The sequence below is a fragment of the Rhipicephalus sanguineus genome, chromosome 11 (assembly GCF_013339695.2).
Source record: "Rhipicephalus sanguineus isolate Rsan-2018 chromosome 11, BIME_Rsan_1.4, whole genome shotgun sequence".
NCBI lineage: Eukaryota > Metazoa > Arthropoda > Arachnida > Ixodida > Ixodidae > Rhipicephalus > Rhipicephalus sanguineus.
Genome location: NC_051186.1, coordinates 93,393,855 through 93,412,201, shown reverse-complemented (window position 1 = coordinate 93,412,201; position 18,347 = coordinate 93,393,855). Strand labels below are relative to the sequence as shown.

Here is an 18,347-nt window from a genome sequence, read left to right as displayed (position 1 = left end):
CAGGAATGGGCAGTGAGCGGCATCATAATTTGCGTCTATTGCGCAAATGATGATGCCGCTAGAGTATCGTTGTCGAAGGTTCTCTTACGTGGTTCTTGGTTACAGAGTCTGAAGAATGCAAGAGTAGAGTTGCTTTACGCCTCGTGGCTTTGGCACATCAACCATTTGAAGGATCCCGTGGATCAAGATTGCCATTGGGCGGATATAAAAAGGACCCAGAACTCGAGCTAAAGGAAAGCAAAGTAGCCATGATTTTTAATTTTATCGCCGAATTTGCAGTCAAATAGAACATAGGCGGTATTATAATTGCAGTTTTTAATTTTGAAGATAATAATATTTTGAACAAGCAAAAATATATAAAAAAGAACACACTTTCTCCTTGCTTGGTCTGCAAGACACAGAGAAGTTGAGAAATTATTTATAACAGATTGAGTGCGCCTCCCTGTAGTTGATAATAGATAGCGTTCTTGTAATATACAAAGTAACGTTTGAACATTCGAGCTAACAAGCCGGTAAGAACTTGAAACGTGGAAGTGGTTCTTTTTTCTTGAAGCCGCATAGCAAATTTCATTAGGAGAGTTTGCTTAAATACTTGTCTAGATTAAAGTAGTGAGATCTGGTGGAAGAGCAACAGGCCAGATTCATTTTGGTGTGGATTACTGTTCATAGTGTAATGAGTGGGGCAGCGCTAGAACGAATACAAGGACGAGAAAAGACAGGACATGCGTTGTGAACATTACACTATGAACCCTAACCAACTCGTCCACCTTTCCGTTATTCTGCGGATTACTGTGTTTGTCAAGTTCACACGAGAAAACGTGCTGTAAATCACGATTATGACTTGCACGTAATATCAGCGTAGATGGTCAGCCACGCGTAACATCTGTATAGATGACACGCTGCACCCCCCACCTTTTAAAAGATGTACGCAACTTCGCCCCTCCGTATTTGCGGGCGCGCCGCACGCTGCGTTGGGATGCCTGGATGCAATGGGCGTAAAGAATTGAGACCGACGCCATGACCGCCCCGTCTTCTTCCCCTTTAAGGGAACACCCTAATCTATGATGATGGTACGTATGTCCCAGATGCGGCGGTCGTTTTCTTCTAATTTCAACACATTCTCGCCGCCGCCAAATGAACACGCTGAATCGAAGGACGAGTATTGTCCCTCAGCACCTCGAAGCTTCGTCAACTGGCTTGCATCGAGTTCGGCTGTTAGATGTTCAGGTGGTCACTAACGTTGCTGCATTTGATAGAACATTTGCTGCGATGCGTCTGCTGGAACTGTCCTGCTTTCACTTCCCCTTTCGCTCTTAAAGCTCCTGGGCTACCAAAGGAACTCGGCATTCTGGCCTCGCGAATCGTCTATAGACCGTTGTAGCGAAGTTTCATGAGGCAGGCAGGTGCACAGCAGATGGTTTCAAGGGCCAATGCTGCGTGATCAGGATTCAGCATATTAATCACCTATAGGGTCTTGAGTATCGACGCCGCCTTCGTTATGGTAGTTTGCACCTGCGCTTCATGTTCCTGCTGCTTCCAAGGCTGGGCATACAGCACGGGTGTCGGGACAGAAATTCGTCGCCCTGACCTCACACGTCTCGAAGTTCTCATCGATGAGAAAATCTTGTGATGGGCGTAGATACCTCCCACTGGGCGGAGTGCAGGGCTGTCGAGATGTTCCACTCTATGTGGACGTTCAAGCCTTGCAAACATCAGGCCGTCGTCGTGAAGGGAGAGTCAGTACGGAGCCGAAGTAGACGTGAGGACTCCCGTCTCGCGAGCCTCCAGACGACGCCTACAGTCACGTGGCTCGGCTCTCAAGATGTACGTGGCTGACCTCCATGGACTGTCCTGCCTTGCGAACATCGGGCCGTCGTCGTGAAGGGCGAGTCAGTACGGAGCCGAAGTAGACGTGAGGACTCCCGTCTCGCGAGCCTCCAGACGACGCTACAGTCACGTGGCTCGGCTCTCAAGATATACGTGGCTGACCTCTACGGACTGTCTTGCCTTGCGAACATGGGGCCATCGTCGTGAAGGGCAAGTCAGTACGGAGCCGAAGTAGACGTGAGGACTCCCGTCCCGCGAGCCTCCAGACGACGCTACAGTCACGTGGCTCGGCTCTCAAGATGTACGTGGCTGACCTCCACGGACTGTGTTGCCTTGCGAACATCGGGCCATTGTCGTGAAGGGCAAGTCAGTTCGGAGGCAAAGTAGACGTGAGGGCTCCCGTCTCGCGAACCTCCAGACGACGCTTGCAGTCACTTCAGTCCATGGGTGTTCCTAGAGGTCTCTGTTCCAGCTGGAGTCATGGTGCCGGGTTTCGGCACCATATGTAAAGAATTGAGACCGACGCCATGACTGCCCCGTCTTCTTCCACTTTAATGGAACACCCTAATCCATGATGATGGTACGTATGACCCAAATGCGGCGGTCGTTTTCTTCTAATTTGAACAATGGGGTTAGTAGGCACGCACACATCGGCTGGCACAACAGAAAAGCTTGCAACCAGTGCATTTTATCTGCCAATTAAAGGGAAAAAAGGGTTATTAGGCGCCAAATCGGATGTTTTAAAGCCAGGATATAGCCATGGCGCCAACCTGATATTTTCGTTGCCAGCCGTCGTCATAGAGCAGCCAATTTGTGCAATGTAGCCACCAACGGCAATCATGCCTTGTATGTAAGTTTCAATTATACGCGATAAGATTTACTCATATCGAATAGGCGATCGCTTATATGCTAGGCGCTTATATACAGGGCGGTGTTGAAGACAAATATACAATAATCTGGGCGCAGGTGAAGTACACAGTAACGATTTGGTGACCCCTTCGTAAAATAGTAATACTCAGTATGAATTATAAGAATGGGAATTATTAGGAACAATATTAAAGATGTCAGCCAGGGTATTCAGGAAATGATGTCATACCATGATGAGCGTGCCAACGTTCCCTTTTTCGCCATATTTCATAGCCACTGAATTTTCTATTGTCCAACCTTCAGAGGTATGCTGACAATACTTCATATCTAATTGTCGTTGCTATTAGGGTTGTCGCCCGTATTGTATTTCGCTTCTTGTTCACTTCTTATTAATTGCACTAGTGACCAGGTAATCGGAGCTTTAACCGGAAATAGCGTGAATAGCGGCAGGGTCCTGCGACAATTTGTGAAATTATACAGAAGGTTTTCTAGGCTGCATATATTCCCTCGTAGGAGAAAAATTGCGAAACGATTGTACGCCCGTGAGTACGTCCCTGGCGAAAGAATTGCGCCAGGAGATAAGCAGGCTATGTAAAGTCATGGCAGTTTTATGTGTTCTACTTATACACAATGACTCACAAAAAATGCCACTACCTGCATTGTTGCTGCGATACACCTGTGCGGTGACTCGCTATTTCGCTATTTTGTAAACGATAATACGTTTGCAGGCAAGGTAAAACACCGCACTGGTATTGGCGCCTTCGTGGCGAAGATTCTCATTGAAGTTGTTGCAATCAGATGACAACCCACTAGCTGGCCAGCAAGCAGATATCCATTCACGTGAAATAGAAAAGTTAAAATCAAGAACAGCCGACAGCGTACTGTAAAGATCTGTCATGTTAAGCAGTTAAAGGAACCAAATATGTTGTTTTCGAATGAAACTAATATAGTTTGTGTAAGAAAGACAAATTTTTCGATACGCTAACAGGAATTTCATTCAAATCAAACAAAGTTGGTGGCAGCTAAATTTTCAAGCAAGTGCTTGTTGCACAGGTGTTTGCTGCTACATTATATACATCGCTAATAACAAATTTGCAAATGTATCAAAGTATGTTAAGATACCATTGGAGAGTATCGTATCGCATGCCATAATTGCGGTAGTATCGTGTGTCTGCATGTCAAATAATTCCTTCACCGAGTATCTTGTATCGTATCGCGATACAATTTCAAAGTACTTTTGCCCAGCCCTGGTGTCAGAACTAGTATAGAGCGAAGTGAATTAAGAAAATAGCAACATGCCGCCATCAGCTGCGCTGTTTAACGAGTCTTCGCGACGTTAAGTCGGTGAAGCTGCTTGAATTTATTTGATTCTCAATTGGGTGCATGAGTAAAAGTAACGAAGATTGATGGGAGGGGGGAGGGGTAGACTGCTACACATAGCGGTCTTCCGCAGCGATCTCTGCCCACCATGGTAAGCAAACGTGGACGTCAGGCACGCAGCTGCGCAGGCAACGTCCCAATACTCCTCGAGCCTATAAATATTATTTATGAATATTGCAGGCGCAGCGCGACAACAGTAGGCAGGAATAACAGAGACAGGAAAGAGCGCTGACCAACTGGATGCTGTTGGTTCAGCATTAACCAACTCGTCCGAATCAAGCTCTTGTTGCTAATTTACGAAGAGACGGGAGTAGGTCGCATAGGACCAATGGCTTAAATGCTTGGAAAATTTAGCAGCATTAAGAAGGGTGCCTTAACGTGAATTAGAAGCAATGACTTATATGCCTGGAAACTTTAGCACAATTAACGAGCGTCTTGTAACACGAATGCTTCTCATTACGTGGTGCCAACTCTTGTTTTGGCTGATTTTTTTTTACTATTAGTTTATGACGGATCTCATCTCGTCTTTAAGTTGAGAGTAATTTGACAAGTGGAATAGTGTAGGATGATTGGAAAACCGGCAATCAGTTTAACAGTCCCTGCTATAGGAGCTTAAAGGAGCACTGACACAAAATTTCGAAGGCGAGATAATGAGTGAAATAGATATATGTGGAGCCATACAAAACGTCTACGAAATATCAAGGGCCAATATAGCCTAGGACATATTTAAAATCAATTTTAAAGTGCATGCCGCGCGACTGAGCGAGATGCGAGCGCTTCGCGACGCCGACATCAACGCGGGGGATGTGTAAACAAACCTACGTCACGAGTTTGTGTTGGCTGGTGGCTGGTTGTGCCCTTGCGCTTGTGCCGTGCTACCTGCCATTTCTTCCTCCGTGCCTGCGGCTTTGCGTGTGCTAGTTGTGTTCTCTTCCGCTGTTCGCTCGTCGTGCCCGTTGGCAGATGTTATGGCCCGCTCACGCTAGAGGCAAGCCTGCCGCAACGGCGCGGTGCCGCAGAACGTCGGCCGTCGCCGCACGCGCGAGAGCTGTACAACTTGCACGGCAAGCTTCGCCGGCGAGGCACTCGCGCCTCCGAAAAACATGGCAGCACTGCCAAAAGCGGTTGTCGTCCACTTCGAATCTATCAAGTGGCCGCCGTGCGCTCTGTAACGTGGAAGTTCCGAACTGATGCTTCCATTTGCTTTAGATTCATGTCCTTAAGCTTCGACAGCAATGTATTAGTCCCGATTCGGCGCCGTTTTTGAGAGCCATAGTCAAATAATCGATGCTGTAAGCTTAGCGAGTCGAGATGGGCGCTTCCGAATGCTCGGAGGACATAGATTACGCGTTTGTTAGTTGTTCCTAATCCTCCATAGCTGGCGCCACTTGACCTGGTTCGGGGCCCACCGCACTCACGCTCGCGAGCCGCCTACGTCACAATTTTGCGTGTTCACGTGGCCAGCTGTGGCTACCCGTCCTCCAGAAGTAGCTGCCTAGCTCGGTGCTCTTTGAAACCGAAACTGCGACTGGGCGCTCTAAAAACGTCGCTAAATAAATAACCGTCGCGCACTCGCGCAAACGAGGTTTGTAGCCGTGATAAGTGGATCATAAGCTATCAGTTGCACCAAAAAAAAACAATGTGTAAAATTTTTGTGTCAGTCCTCCTTTAACAAAATAATGGACAACGTAACGGTTTTGTTCGAGTGCTTTGTCACTAAAGTGCACACGTTTGTCTGATTCTTTAACGGTTTCAGTCCTGATTATTAATTCTTTTTGCGGTGTAAGCAACTGCTTTTTACAATTTGAGATGCGCATGATCATGGTAGTCCAATATGATGAAAAAAAATCTGCGCTCGCACTTTTCAACCAAGTGTAATCAGCGACCGAATTAATTCGGTAATGAATTATTATTTCGTAACAATTCGATCATTTTTTCTTAATTTCTTACTTAAAGTTATTAAAATTATTTCAATGGTATAGCGTAATACCCAATAGAGAAAACAGAGAGCTGAGCTAGTTGGTAAGTATTCATTCTAAAAAGACAGGGCGTGCAAACACGGACACTTGCATCCGTGTTTGCACGCCCTGTCTTTTTAGAACCAATAGACAAAATTCAAATTTTCGACACAGAACTAAAATGAATGCCCTACGTCTGCACGGTGAAAGAAGAAGCTGCCTGAGCGAAATGCGCGAACAGCGCGGCCACATCTGGAAATTCTTCGTTCACATGTGACCTCTCTTTGTCGAGTGTACCAGGTTGGCACCATATGTAGAGCAGATGCTAAATATGAGCTCTTGAAGAAGAACAATGCTTTATCTTCACCACGTGCTTGCTGACTGACATACAAAATTTGTGATTGCAATCGGAATCACTGAGACTGAAAGGGTTAACCGCAACGCCTGCTCCGCATCTGCATCCGATACAATTGTTTGCGACATTTCAAGTGATAAGAGAATGCCGAGTGATTGACGTTTTCAGGTCCTTTGTGCGAGGTCGTTTTGTAACGAACATTCGGCCACAAAATAATAGGTGTGAATAATATCAACGCGTGAATTGCCGTCTACGCCGTCTAGTGGCGAGCCGTCCGCTGTCGAGAGCCTTGCTCTGGACATGTATTCGCCAGAGCAGCACTCTCGATAGCAGACGGCTCGCCAATAGGCGGCGCAGACGGCAATTACGCAACGCGCTCACGTGGTTCGTATTATTTTTTGGCAGACTGTGCATCTTTCTGGCGGCGTTCAGTATTGTCACGAAACTGAAAGCCGCAAAAATATACTCCCTTCGAGAGACCCCTGTACTCTTCTCGTTAACGTTTCCCTGGTCTGAAACTGACTTCGTCCACCGGCGTTTTGAAAAAAAAAAAGGATTTATGTCATGGTGATAACGCATAGGTGCTAAACATGCGAGCAATGAGCGCAGATGGCGGGTGGCAGTGGGTTGTTATGACGTGGGTAATATGAAAACTTACCCCGCACGATCTTTCATCACCGTTCGCTCTATTTTCATGTTTACGTGGTTCGGCGTGTAGAATGCGGACACTTATATGATCCTGTGATTATACGGGGTGTCTTGTGCCAAAGGATGGACGTGTTTCCGAAAGCGGACGCTTGCGGAAGAGTCTTACTGCGTTGGCAGTAGTCAGTGACACAGGAATATATGAGAAGGCTGCTCCACTTATTGGTATTTGCACATTGTCCCCAGGTCTACCTTTCGCTGATGCTTCGCGGACGACATTATTGGACATAAAACGTAGACGTACTCACCCAACGAGAATAGGAACTCGAGCGTCCAGATCCAGCGATTGTCCCCCACGAATGGGGAGCAATACGACGCGACCGTGGACTGAAGCTTCTTGACTGCCGTCGCAGTTTCTTTATATAAAGTCGACACGATGCCTCGACGACGCGTTTGACAGCCACACGATCGGAAAGCCCGTTGCCTAGCGCTGTCGAAGTATTCGAGCAAAAGCAAAAATCTCGTCTTTAAGCGTCGAACGTATTGAGCTAGGAGAATACAAGACAAGTTGCCGTGCCACGAAGTGCGTCTTCGCAGGTGTGCGGTACGTGCATCGCTTGAGGAAAATAGACACAGTTAAAGTGGTTGATGTCGGCGGTGGTTGGTAAAAGTTAAGAAGGCTCGGTGCGCGTTGTCGCGGAGTCTATATACTTGTGTTAGAGTGTCTAAACTTGTTCACCGCCTTTTACCTTCGCGGCTCTTTGCTCATTGCGAATTAAAATGGAAGGAGTTTGACGACATGCGCAGCCTGTTGGCTGAATAGCATACACGACCAGACTGCCCAAAGCATGTCTGAATACTGTCTTATCGGGTGATTTAAACATTCTACGAACGCAGCGAGCAAAGTAATACGTTTTTCTCTTTCCACACAAGTAACTTTCAGCATGAAAGGCGCACGGTACTCTCTACGTACGATAATCATCAGATATTTTCTCGTTGCCACCTCGGCTAATAAACCGCAGTACTTTCCAATAGCACTGTGGTGTCGCTGCAAGATGTAACGTTTGATTACATTCACCATAATCATCATCGTCATCACCATCATAAATTTGACTACGCTTACTGCAGTTTAAAGGCCTCCCTACGTTTCTCCAATAAACCTGGGCCTGTGCTTGCAGAGGCCACGTTATCTCCGCAAAATTCTCAGTCTCATCTACCCAGCCTTTAGCTTCCAACTTGAGCGCTTGCCTTCTCTTGGAATCCATGCTGTTACTCTCTCGATGTCGAGCGGTGGTCTTGTCTTCTCGTACATGCCCTGCCCATGCTCATTGCGCCTCCGTGATTTCGACTAAGATGTCTTGAACCTGTGTTTCTTCCCTGATCGACTCTGCTCTCTTCTTGTCGCTAAAGGTTATACCCATCACATTGTCATTTCCATATCCTGGTGCCATGTCCCATGTGTAAGTCGTTGTAAGACTCAGCTGTTTTATACTCTTCTCCCGAGATACCTGCTAAATTGCATCCGTTGGTTGAGATACACCATGAATGGCAGTTTACCCGTGTTTCTCAGGAGAATAGTATACGACGGTATACTTTTCTGAACGTTAACGTTCACCGCCCATTGCGGAATGAACCGGTTGAAATTCGTACGTTTAAACTACCATACATTATGCTTGCACCTATGGCATTGAGTTGGCACTACTTGCCGATAGGAATTGCCCAAGTTTGCTGCCGTATATGAAAGAAAGGATTATGCAGGCAAACAAAGCTGTCGCGTAACGCCAGCATGAAGGAAAGAATATGACTTTTGAGGGCTCGTTTCTCAGTTAGATATAATATTAATGAGAACTAACAGATAATAAGGGCAAACAAAGTATGGTGGATGTCATTCGTTGTAATTAGGATAAGGTGTGAAGAAAGTAAACTGGACGAAAAGATAACTTGCCGCCAGCAGGGACCGAACCTCCGACCTTCGAATAACGAGTCCGATGCTCTACCACTGAGCTACGGCGGCGGTCATCCTCCCGTCCACTTTATGGGATATATATGTGCATTTAAACCTAGGAGTGAAAACCCGTTCGTATCCCACTCCTCGGTCCCTTAATAGCATAGGCTCCGACCGCTTACAGCCGTTCCCCAAATACGGCCATGACTCGTGTTCCTTCGACCACATGCTCTGGCTGTGCCTAACCCTTAATGACTCTCCTCCCTTACGAAGCAGCAATGGGAGGAATTCCTGAAGAGCAGCGATCTCCACACCCAACTCCAGGCCGTCCAGAGGGCGCACGACATCGCGACGGAACTTCGACTTCTAGTCCCATCGTGGGCGGCGCCACCAACTTGATCTGAGGGCCTCCGGCTTCCCAGATTCGAGTTTCTCAGGGCTCCAATAAAGTTCTTGTCAGGTCATGTCATGTTAGTCAGCGCCAGTCGCAGCCATGGCGGCGAGTGTGGATCACTCTTTTTCTGCCTGTTGGCGTCACGTAGCATGAGATCTTTTTATGAGCTGACAGCTGACCAATAATCCCTCGCATACTACCTACCGACTAACACTGCTACCTACTGACTAACGCTGCTACGACTGCTACCTACTGACTAACACCGCTGACTAACACTCCTAGGTTTAAATGCACATATATACCCCATAAAGTGGACGGGAAGATGACCGCCGCCGTAGCTCAGTGGTAGAGCATCGGACGTGTTATTCGAAGGTCGCAGGTTTGGTCCCTGCCGGCGGCAACTTATCTTTTCGTCCATTTTACTTTCTTCGCACTTTATCCTAATTACAACGAATAACATCCCCTATACTTTCTTTGGCCTTATTGTCTATTAGTTCTCATCAGTAACGCCAGCATGCAATACAACACTGTTTGAAGTAGGGTAATGTGTAGGGATAGTAGATGAAGAGTTTTGGGGCCGTCGACGCTCTTTTGCACGTGTCTCTCTTGGAACAGCCGAATAGTAGGCTTAAGATGCATTTGAATAATAGAGAACAACCATCTCTAAAAAGCGTACAATATGTATTCGCTGTCACGGAAGGGTGAACACGGAAGAGTGAAGTCATGGAAGTGCTCGCGTGAGGGCAACTTTGTAAATAATGAGGCTAGATGCCATTGCATTACATTGAATGGAGCAGATAGTTCGCAGTAATTGTGTTTGCCGTTTTGTACAGAACGAGAAATATGTTACTATCAGATATCTTATACTGGAGTGCTCAAGAAGCTGTTACATTTTGTTCGAGCTCATTTTTAAGGGACAGGAACGAAGATTAATAATAGCTGGTGTTTTACTTGGCAAACTTTGATACACTCTAAAAAATGGAGTGGCCCTCGCTCCTATAAGGGAGAAACGGCGATGTCCCCTATGTTGGTCAATATATCCGGTAACATTTCTCTCTTTTGCCATATTGTCCCATGTGTTTTATTTCAATGTATTCGGATTTCACCCGCACAGACAGCAACGCTCGGCGCAGATCGCGCTCCAGTGTTTGAGAACCTTCGCGATTGTTTGAGATCATTCTGTTAAGATTGCGCGCAGGACGGACTGGTCTAGTTTACTCGACAGCTTATGCGGCCTCCAGCGATAACGCTGAAATATTTGATAGCCCGTGCCAGGGTGTCAGAACAGAAAGAAAGCCGAAAACGAAAAACGAAAACAAACGATATCTTTGACCGGAACGAAAACGAAACTGAAACTTTATATATTATTTCGTTCCGGAGTGAAACCGAAATTTTTTCTATCGTTTTTCGGTTCACGAGAAAAATTCGCGATCCGGAACAACTGAGCTCGTGCAATGTGAGCATATCTCAGGGTACAGTATTGGCGCGTACCTCAGGCAGGAATTCCAAAGCAAAGATATGTTGAAATTGTGCGAAAAACGATAACAGTGGCAACCAGAGCTGTTTATATTAACGCAAGTGGACTTTTCCGCGCCTGTCAGGCAGGCGAAAGTGGAGAGGGCATTGTCGGCGCTGAATTTGTTACAGCGACAGCTGTTATGAGATCACAACAGCTGATTTTGGCGCCATAGTTGTCCGCCGCCGCCGGTGTCCGTGACCGCTATCGCGTGAAATAAGAAAAAAATTGAATGAGAAATAAATTTCGAGGGTCGGATGGAATTTTAACCTGCGCCCTCTGCGTGGAACTCGAGTCTTTCACCACAGTGCCATGCTGGGGCTTGTAACTCCTTCGCAAAAATACTCCATACAGGCGTCATGTCGGGCAAGGAATCGTGTTAACATATGTAATATAGCGTGGCAGAAGAGTAAAATAACAACCAGTCATTACACAATCTTAACAACGCAAAGTGTGTGGTTTGTTTTCCACCAGTGTTGGGGAGTTGCCACTCCAGAGGTGAAATGACTCCAAAATCATTCCACATTTTCGCGACCCCGGAATGGAATGGGAATGGAATTAGGCGCCTTTTGCACGCAATGGACTGAGAATGGAATTACTTCTTTTTCCAAAAAAAGAGCACGTTTTCGTCTACGTGCTGTTTTTCAAACTTCAAACATTAGTAAGTGAGAGCCTCGAATTTAACAAAAAACATGGCTGATCCCTCCGTCATAGGAATCGGTAAAACACGAAAGTGAAACGTGTCTGCACAGAAGTAGTGCTTATTCTGTAGTGATATATCAGAGCTTGTACAATGTCTATTCGTGCTTGGCAGCTATAGCATCGACTGGCTTGAATGCACCCATGTTTATCCCTAGTGCGTAGAGGTTCTTAGCTTGAGCCGCAAATACGTGCGTCCCGCTGGCCCCTGTCTCGCTCCACCAAGGCACGACATTCGCCTGTCGAAATCGTGTCCTTTCTGCAACGCGTATTGCAGCAGTTTTGTTAGTCCGTGCTCTCGCAATCGAACTAGTCGGCGGCGGAGAATTCCCGTTGGTGCATGTGGAAGCTGCACAACTGCGATGAGCCGGCGCACGCTCACACGAAGCGAAAGGCAAAGAACGTAACGGCGTCTAGGGTGCCTCGGCGACGCCAGCGCGGCCATGCAGTGTCCCTCGCTGGTATAGAGATGCTTTAACCATGGCCTCCGAGATCTGCGCGCCCGCCATCTCGGATGCCATGCTTTAACTATGACCTCCGATATCGCACGCAATCTCGGAGTAAGCGCTAGTAAGTGTCGAGCGTGACGCATTACTGCTTTTCACTTCTCACAGACGGCGGCATCGCCCTCGCTCCGCCCCGCCTATCTACACCGCCAACAGGGAGCACCGTGCGAGAGAGAATGTGTGAAAGATATAAGGCGCACTCGTAAGGTGTCCACCATCTGCCAAGCTAGCTTAGTTGGTTTCGCGTCGGGCGCTTACCGCCGTGGCCGCAGCGTCGTGGGTTCCATTCCCGGCGGCGGATCTTTTTCTTGGTTTCTTTCTTTCTCACCCATTGACGTCTATTTTATGAACGTCATATCCGGTAGCGGAAGTACTTGGTGGACCCCGGTATAAAACACTTTCGTGTTAATAAAGCAGTATTTTTAAAATGGCGTGGCTGATTACAAGTACGGTACATTTAAAAGCAACGCGCCTACTACAAACAGAGGCATAAGTTAGTGTGCAAAAAAATGCATTATCCCAGCTGGTACTGAAGGGAGAAACAAGCTACCCCTGCGCGTTGGTTCGCATTGATACCTCCACACGAAAGTGGCGAATACTTTATGCACTACCTGATCTTTATCTCACGAGCAGTTTAGCACCTGAGACCCGTAAAGAGCCTTTGCGACAAGGAAGACACTGCATACCTGCGCGCAGGCGAACACAGAAAGTTCTCCTCACCACATCGATACTTGCAAGGCGCGCTTGACAACCATCACTCCTGACGAGCAGTGCGGCCCAGTGTTCCGTATTCGATGCAAAGGCACAAGGGGCCCGAGAGGTGCACTGTTCCAACTAATACCAGCAGATCTAGAGGGTTTTGTTTCCCATTAACCAAATCTTAGTTTTCTCCATACTCACGACCGCTCCAGACGCGCGGTAAGACTGCTTAGTCTTCTTGAATACTACTTTTTTCAGCATAAAAATACGCTATGTCGTCATTTTGGCATTAACACAAGGGGCCCGAGAGGTGCACTGTTCCAACTAATACCAGCAGATCTAGAGGGTTTTGTTTCCCATTAACCAAATCTTAGTTTTCTCCATACTCACGACCGCTCCTGACGCGCGGTAAGACTGCTTAGTCTTCTTGAATACTACTTGTTTCAGCATAAAAATACGCTATGTCGTCATTTTGGCATTAACACATTTAGGCTTAAATATTAGTAAAACATCACCGTTAAAAGTTGTTTTCATTCATAAATAAATGTTGTTTTCATTCATTCATTCATTCATTCATTCATTCATTCATTCATTCATTCATTCATTCATTCATTCATTCATTCATTCATTTGTTAAAACATGCTGACCATGCAAATACGATAGGTAGCGGAAGAACTGCCCCTATGGGAATTAGTACGGTGGTTGTACTGCACGAGATGTCACCAAGCTACTATCCCTCTAACTTGGTAACGTGTTTTGCGTACTTTTGCAATTCTTAATGCGTCTGATGGCATCAGCTTTATGGGGCGTTCATTCTTAACTCGATAAAACTATCAACATGCCTTTCCTGCATTGAGAAATTACAGGAATGGAATTGATCTGCCCGGCCATTCCCGGAGTGGGAATGGGCTAAGTTTTCTCATTGCGAGGAATTCAACGGAATTAAATTGCGGCAAGTCCTAATTCCCCGGAATGGAACTGGAATGGTATGGAGGCTCCCATTCCGCAACACTGCTTCTCACCCACTGCGAAGTGCTCAGCCATAATTCTTCATCGTCATCAGCCACAGCAGAAAGGGCACTGCCTTACAGATGTGTAGTGGGTACCACGTTTCTCCAAAAATGAACAAAAATTGCTTAGTGGTAACTTCGCTACTTGATAAAAATTACGGTGATTTATGGCGTAGTGGGTACCTTGCATGTGTACTTGTATTAGTTGCCCCAAGAGAATCTACAACGGGCTCTACAAAGTTCGCACTTCCAGCTTTAGCTGTGATTGTGCTGCGTGTTCCGCGCAGTCCTGGCGATCCTTTTATCAGAACAGCGGTCTCGAACATCACTCAGTCACGTGCTGCTTCTGAGATCGTGCTCACTCCCTTGACACAAAACATTGCGCCCGCTAAAGAAATCGTATTTGTCTTTTGAGAAAATAAATCATATGACTGAAATAAATACTGCTTTGTGCAAGTTGGTAGGAATTCGGGGTGGAGTTGCTTCCGCTCCTCTCAAGAACGTGTTTTACCCTTGTCCCACTTTCCAAAGAGCAGGGCAAGTAACTACATCTAAAATTCAATGTTTTTTATGATTACCTTAACTTCAAACTTTGCGTAAAAAGCCGTTACGAACCGTTACGGAATAATTTTTTTTCGTTGCGGCACAGAACCGGAACGGAACTTTTTGCGGTGGAACGAAACTAAAACTGTAGCGAAAAACATTTTGTTCCGACACCCTGGCCTGCGCATGAAAGCCAACGCGCTTTTATACTAAATTACCGATGGCCGACGCTCTGTTCGCCGCTATCAGTGTACAACGTAAATTGCTTGTACCTTGACTTTTCAGTTTTCCGGGTACAAGTTCGCCCAAATAAAGAGTTTCGTCGTTGAACACGCCGACTACTAGTTTCGTCAACGTCACGACCACGTCACATCTGGTGGAAGTGCTGTTCGTTCATGCTCCAGACGCCCCCATCAAGCCGTGAGCCCAGCCCAACTCGCGAAGACATCGACGCCAACCACGACCAGCTAGCCGTAGGCAACAAGGTCTACCACCAGAGTTCAGGCCCACTACTACCTTCCTCAATGTCACGACGACGTGACAATATAGAGAAATGTTACTCCACTGTCAATGGCTGACGCCAGACCACTGAAGCGAGGAACACAATTAGGCCAAATAATTGCATCGATTCTCAACTGATAAATAGTATGCGCCGCTGGTAATCACACAAACCTACGGTCTCGCTGAACTCTATATCAAACGCTATGACAATAAAATGAAGCATACAAACCTTTGGTGATGACAACCTCCCGAAATGGAACGACGGAACTGGTACGTTTCGCTCGGCCAGCGATATGACATTCACATTAGAAGAGACGGATACTGCAAAAGAGTTCTGACCCCGACAGCGTATCTTAGACTTGCTGTCTTTATTTCTCGAAGCATCGGAAGGTGTAGCGGCGTTATTCACGCGATTACGGGGCAATCGGCCCTGAAATGTGCCTCCAAAAAGTACGATCGATAGTAGCGTAACAATACCGGTGTAACAGCGCATGGTTTCGGTGGATAGATGTTACACGATATATAAGTAGATGGAGCTGTGATGGCGCCACAGCCGTGAGATAGGCGGTAGTTGTCGCCGTATGGAGAAATTCAACGATACTAAAGTAAAACATAATAATATATATAAAACACACACACACAGGTGCCCGTTTGTGTCTCCATTTTCGTGGGTCGTCTTCTTTGCGCCTACTATTTCGAATCATGCAGCACTAACACGCCCAGTTGCTCACTTTCACAGCGCTTTAATGTTTGGCTCGCGTGTTCTCGGGAGCGTCGACTACCGATCGGCAGCGTTTTCTGGCCATGCTGAAAAAAGTGCTGCAGGGCCCCTTTAATGACGAGAGCTTATGTTGCCTTCACGCTACATGCCCTGTCTATGACCATTCCTTCTTTTTGGTCTCGACTAAGATGTCCTTAACGATTATATCCTTACTTGGCCCAGACTGTTCTGTTCCTGTTCCTTAAGGTTACACCTATAACTTTTCTTTCCACGACACATTGCGTTGTCCTCAATTTAAGTTGAACACTCTTCATGAGCTCTCAGGTTCCTGCCCTGTAGATAAGTACCTTTAAGATGAAGCTGTTTTATACCATTCTGTTGAGGGAGAGTGGTAAACTACCATTCATGATCTTGGGATGCCTGGCAAATGCGCTCTACCCCATCTTTATTCTTCACTGCGCCGAATAAAAAACAGGCACGTGATCCCCCCCCCCCCCCGCTAATCAAAAATAAGCAAGAAATCTGGTCACAATAGTTTGTCCGGCTTTATTCTTATTTCGTTTGTGCGAAAGAAAATAACAAAGCAAAATTGCTTCAAATGAATCACTCGCAATTTGATGCACATGTCACTTGTCTTTGGGCTAGTTACATGTTAGCAGCAGAAGAAAAGTTGAATTTGTGGGCTTCAGGGATGGAGGACCAAACGGCAGGAGTAACGGATCACTTTCGTAGCATTAGTCGTAGGTACAACATGAATGAAGGCTGTACACTCCTTGTTCGGCTGAAGAAGAGAAAACGACAAAAATATTCAGTGAATAAATGTTATAATATAGGACACACTGGGTGGGTTTATCAGTCATGTGCAGCGAAAGAAATTGGCCTTTCCGATGCCACCCTTTTTTACAGAGTAATACCCGTGTCACAGGGGCACACTTCGAAAGACACCCTGTCGAGGGCCTTCGAAATGCCACCGCCCTAGCGACCCAAAGTAGTTGACACGGCGGCCCTGGAAACCGGTCGTGTAGCAGCTCGAACTTTACCTAGTCTAGTCGGCACGGTTGCATGCTTGTCGAACCATCAAGCCCAATTTTCCACTGATGGCTACTTTCTTCCCTTCCTCTCTCCTTTTTTTTCGCGCTGGTCATTAAGTATGTAGCCTATCGGTTAGACGGCTTTTGTAATGCCTGAGTCACACGGGCATAAGGACCGGGTCGGCCAGTACTCCTGCATGGTCATCCATGCAGGCTGCTATTTCTCCATCATGCACCTAATTAAATAATTATGTCGTAATATATATAATTTAAAATCGTACTTGATGATTAATCTTGTCATTGATCACTTCATCTGGCCTTAACTTGATTGATACCAATAATGGCATAGCGTTAGTATGGCAAACATAAATAAGCGGTCATGCATGGTATATATACCAGGATGTACAGGGGAGGTCAAAAGTTCGCGCGCCATGCTACCGTAGAATTACACGGGACAGCGGCCTGGGGACTTTTGACTACCGTTGCACATGCATGCGTGCATGACAAACACGCCAATGTAACATGCAAGGACATGAGTCGCATTGTCGAAATTCCATTTATTTACTCCAACTATGAATCAGACATCAAGCGTCCTACGTACACGTTTTCTTTGTTGAAATATCACGCGCGCTTGTATCTGACTAGTTTTGTTTATGTGCTTTCTTTATCCATAAACACCGAAAAAAAAAGCTTATTTCGAAAGAATGGATACTTCATATGCGAAAATCCCCTACACCTTTGATGAAATAGAGCATTATGCGCTTGTTGGTTCGTCGCCGAAGCTCCAGAAATCCTCTGTATTTGTTGTTGTAAGTGCACAAATCAGAACGTGCATGCACTTTATAGCGCTTATCCCGTATGTACAACTCGGGGGGGGAGGGGAGGGGGGACAGGATCGCCGACGGAATAGCATTCCTTCCTTCTTACTTTCCCCTACGACAATGACTAACTGCTTATTGGCGCAATACCTTTTCTAGCCAGAAAGGTCGTCCTGGAAATAATAAAATGCTCACACTCGGTGCTCGCCTGTTTGACCAGTTATCCAACGCTATGGAAATGAGGAATATTTTATAGCAGCTACATTAACTTCATGATCAAATTCACAGCACTTCTCTTTCCAATATGTTTTTTCCATTGGTCGACCGAGTTCACTAATATGTCCAGCATCAGCATTCGCGCAAATATTCCCACCCGAATGCATTTAGCGTAAGACGTTCTTTTTTTTTTAATACTGACTCCTTCCATAAACCTAACCTGGCAGCATAGTTACAGCGTTATTTGAGACGTAAAACCTGAGATAATGTTATATTTACAGCGCTATATCCTATACATCCTTGCAGGCACTGACAGTGTGGGGCGAGCACTGCTCAAGCTACACGGATAGTTCTATACCCATATGTGTATAAGTAGTTGCTTTGTGTTAGCGTTTTGAATATTGCTGGTTGGTACGCACTGAATTTGAACTATGAAACAGCGTTAGAACAAGAGGAAGACGATAGGACACTAACGTTGTTACACACATGAGTGTGGTGATCAAGGGTAACTCACGAATTTGCTTCTAAGATGTCACACCTTGTGAAAGTGTTAAATCTCCCGTTCATCGAGTGCTTTACACGCATTTTTAGAAAGAGTTGAAGTTATTATTATTATTATTGTTCTTCTTTTTCTTCTTATTATTATTAGTAGTAGTATTAATATTGCACATGAAGTGCAATGAAAACTATGCTATTAAAATGTGCCTCGAGCACGG

General features: G+C 46.1%; 1 non-coding gene across 1 annotated transcript; it reads left to right on the top strand.

Annotated features, from left to right (window-relative positions):
• The first annotated feature begins 9,699 nt into the window (after window positions 1-9,699).
• Window positions 9,700-9,771, top strand: Trnat-ugu (transfer RNA threonine (anticodon UGU)). Its single transcript has one exon. It is a non-coding gene; the product is annotated as a tRNA-Thr (tRNA).
• The last annotated feature ends 8,576 nt before the right edge of the window (window positions 9,772-18,347 follow it).